Source organism: Pipistrellus hanaki (assembly GCF_964339955.1).
Source record: "Pipistrellus hanaki genome assembly, chromosome: 3".
In the NCBI taxonomy this organism is placed as follows: Eukaryota; Metazoa; Chordata; class Mammalia; order Chiroptera; family Vespertilionidae; genus Pipistrellus; species Pipistrellus hanaki.
In genome coordinates, this window is record NC_140505.1 from 130,706,151 (window position 1) to 130,710,571 (window position 4,421).

Genomic DNA, 4,421 nt, shown 5'->3' on the forward strand with positions numbered 1-4,421 from the left:
GCTCGTCGTTGATAATTTGCACAATCCAGATATAAAATCTTCCTAATTAAAAGTGAGGTTCTAGGCCTTTAGATGTGCCCCGGCCAGTGTGGTTCAGTTGGTTGAGCATCGTCCCATGCACAGAGGTTGCTGGTTCCATACCCAATCAGGGCACATTCTGTGGTTTCGGACTTGATCCCCAGTAGGGGATATCCAGAAGGAAGCAGGTAGATGTTCTCCCCTCTTTCCCCTTCTCCTTTCCTCTCTCTCTAAAATAAATACAAACATATTTTTTAAAAGGACACAGAACTCTGCACATTGGGGTGATTTTCTCTATTAAAGTAACAGAGTAAACCTGAGTCAACAGGGTATTAAAAATTCCAATTGGCCTTAGCTCCTGCTTGACTTTTGTGAATGGAAAAGGTGGTTTAAGGAAGGGTGAGGCTGGCAAGTGAGCAAACACCCAAGAGGGAATGCCAAGTCTAGGAAATAAGGTCAGGAGCAAAGAGTAAGCAAGTGGTAAGGAGTACACAAGCCTACGGGAGAAAACTGGTATCAAAGTCACAGGAAATGAATTCTCTGGAGCAGCAGGAAGTAGAGCCCTGAGTAGACCTTCAGCTCAGGAACCTGACTCAGAGAGGAAGTAAAGGGTCTCTCTCATTTGAGGAACAAGAAGGGAAGATTATATTTTTTTGTTGGTTGTGATGATGAGAAAAGTATCAGTTACAAAACCTTTTTTAAAAAAAATATATTTTATTGATTTTTTACAGAGAGGAAGGTAGAGTGATAGAGAGCTAGAAACGTCGATGAGAGAGAAACATCGACCAGCTGCCTCTTGCACACTCCTCACCAGGGATGTGCCTGCAACCAGTGTACATGCCCTTGACCGGAATCTGAACCCGGGACCTTTCAGTCTGCAGACCGACGCTCTACCGCTGAGCCAAACCGGTTTCGGCAGTTACAAAACCTTCTTAAAGCTTTTATCCTGTTGGGGTTTTAGGCAGCCTGGGACTTCGCTAACAAAATCATCTGGCTTTCTGGGAGGCGTTTGTGAGGGACAAGATCTGAATGAAGAAAGACAGGCGAGTAGGGAATTGCTGTGGGACTCTGTCTTGCCTTGGCCACCTTTTGAATTTACTAGGTTAAGTGAGACAATCATTTACTAGGTTAAGTGAGACAATAATGATTCAGTCAGAAGAAAATAAGTCCCCTTACCTCCCCTTGCACAATGAAATGATCTGTGTGTGACTTTTGGTTGAAATAAACCTACCTTTGTGTTTTCATAAGATCTAAGGAGGATGAGTAGTGAGAAATAGTTAATAAATTGTTTTTTAGGAGATTATATTGATAACTCATCCTATTTAGACTGAAGAAGAAAAATGATTAAATAAGCCTCCCCCTCCACCTCCCCTGAAAAAATACCCCCCCCCCCCATCCTACTAGGATAAAGGGGGAGAGAACCACACTGAGAAGTTAAAATGAGAAGAGAATACATATGACTATAAACCTTTTAAAAAGATCAGTTTTAACAATGTGGTATGAGGGGAGAAAATGGGAAGAGATGTAAAAATAGACAGTATTAAGTTAAAAGGGATAATTAGAGGGGCCAAAATAAGAGGTGCATGTTTGCAAGTGACTCACCTAGCCTTGGAGACTAGAGGTCTCTTCAAACATTTCCTTTCGGGAGACTGTGAGGCTTTAAATCTTTCAGGGTTTAACAAGATCCTAGCTGTATATCATAAACACAGTCTTTTTCATCTGAAGGGAGGAGAAAGAGATGTGTTCTCGGCTGTCATTTGGAGAATAGCTTCTACTACATTATATTTTCTATTAAAAGCTTGGGGGAACAGTTGGCAAATAGAAATTGGTCCACAGAAATAACATGGCTTCCTGGAACTTAGGGGGAAGGAAATGGGTGGTTTCTTTAATTACTGTCGTGTGTGTGTGTGTGTGTGTGTGTGTGTGTGTGTGTGTGTGTGATAACTAAAGATAGCATTCTGGCTAATGTCCTCAGGAGGGAAGGTGAACCTGGAAATTAATTCAGAATTCGGAAGTGTGTACAGTTGGGTTGAATTTACTAGGTTAAGTGAGACAATAATGCTCTTTGTTTTCAATATCCTGGCTAGATCGGAAAGAGTGGATTGAAATGCACTCTCTGATATTTAATCAGTTTAAATCCAAGGGCATTATTATTTACTTATGGAGAGTTAATGACTTTTATGTCGGCAAGAAAGCTTATTTACAACAAAGATGTGATTAGCGGTGGCAAAAGGAGTGCTGATAGGGCCTTAATGAATTGATGTGCTAATTATTCTTTTCTGTTGGGTGTTGTAGTACTTTTACAAATGAACCAACAGAGACAAGAATGCTGAAGCAAACTATTTTAACTCAGTAGCAACAGCTTTTTGGTCATTTTAATATATTTTGGAATCCCTTTTCAAAAACACTTTTTAATGCTAACATTGTGGACTTTGTAATATTGAAGAACTAAATATATAGTATTCCTGTATGTACATTTACTTGTCAGCTATGTGATTTAGCCCAGGTCAGGACTTAAAAGGCATTGTATCCAGATGGAAATAAATCACATGGCATGTTTGAATTTAAATAAAAATTAAGTCTCAGAGCAGTGCAATTTCTTCAGCTTCTTAAAGACACTGATTGGGATTAGATATAGCTAAGCTCATTGGTGGGAAGTTCAAGTTCTGTGGAGGCTTCTTTCCCCCCCTCATGTCTTTGAAAGTCGTGATATTGAAGAAATTAAAAAAAAAAAAAATCCCCAGGAGATTCTGTGCAAGTGCAAACTCATTTTTACTTTGACCTGTTCACCTCCTTTAACTGCAGTTTGCATGGTTCCTTCCGCGGGCATGCTCACTCCCAGCACCAAGCTTTTGCTAGAACGCTGTCTTCCCTTATGCACGTTTTTTCTACATCTCATTTTTGTCCTATTCCTTCCCTGATTCGGAGGAGGTAATAAGTGACAGGGGTGGCTAACATTTATTAAGAACGTATCATTCTTTATGCACTGTGTTGTCAATTTACATGTATTGTTTAATAATACTTGTATTTTACGGTTGGAGGAACAGGGACAGAGAATGCCAGTGGGTTCACAAGGAATAAGTGGCATAAAGTCATAAAATAATCTATGTCCTTTTTTTTTCTTTTTTTTTTTTTTCATTTCTAAACTTAATCTTAGGGTGTCTTGAACCACTAAAGCCTAGTTCCCTAACTAGATTGTCAACTGCTAGACGGCAGGGGCCTTACTTTTAATTTTATTTTTTATTGATTCCAGAGAGGAAGGGAGCAGGAGAGAGATAGAAACATCAATAATGACAGAGAATCATTGATCAGGCTGCCTCTTGCACACCCCCTATGGGGATCGAGCCCACAACCTGGCATGTGTCCTTGATTGGAATTGAACCCAGGACTTTTAGTCTGCAGGCCGGCACATTATCCACTGAACCAAATGGGCTTGTGGCAGAGACCTTATTTTTTTATTTATTTATTTTTTAAGTCTGCATAGACTAGGCATTCCATAGTTATAGCCTTTTGTTAAAATAAAAAAGAAAATGTATCCCTAGCCGTTTTTGGCTGGGTGGATAGAGCATTGGCCTGCGGACTGAAGGGTCCCAGGTTTGATTCTGGTCAAGGGCACATGCCAGGGTTGCAGGCTCAATTCCCAGTGGGAGGTGTGCAGGAGGCAGCCGATCAATGGTTCTCTCTCATCATTGATGTTTCTATCACTCTCTCCCTCTTCCTCTCTGAAATCAATAAAAATATATTTAAAAAGAAAGTAAAATGTAAAATCTCGAAGAATTTTATAAATAAACACTGGAAGATAGAAGCAAATCCCAGGATATTAGTTTCTCAAAATCACTACCTGGACAGCACAAAACATTGGTTTTTGTGACCCAGGGCATGACCCACGGGTGTCTGGAAATGCACAGGGGAGTTCTTAGGTTGTCAGGATCCTAGAAGCATTCTGGGTGGCAGACAGGAACATCAACATCCTGCGGAACGTGGTCTAGTCTCACAAAATTGCCAGGCCTCCAGCGCCAGCGGTGCGCCCGCTGAGAAGCAGACCTGGCTTCGCAGTCTAGTGACAGAAAATGTGGGCCTCTAAGTCAGACTGAGTTCTAACCTAGATCCACCCTCTTCTCGCCGTGTGACTCTCATCACATTTACTATGTGCTCTCTGCTCCTGGCACTTAGCTAGTGCCCCAAACCGGCTGGCCTCCAGAAAAATGTCCCCAATGGCAAGATATGATCTTTGAGGAGTGAAGGAATGACTAGACTAAAAGTAACAGTGTAAGGACCAGAGTGTATTATAAAAGTGCTTCTCTGACTTTAATGTGCTTTAAATCTCCTGGAAATCTTATTAAAGGACAGGTGCTGATTTAGGAGTCTGGGACAGGGCCTGAGAGTCTGCATTTCTGACAGGA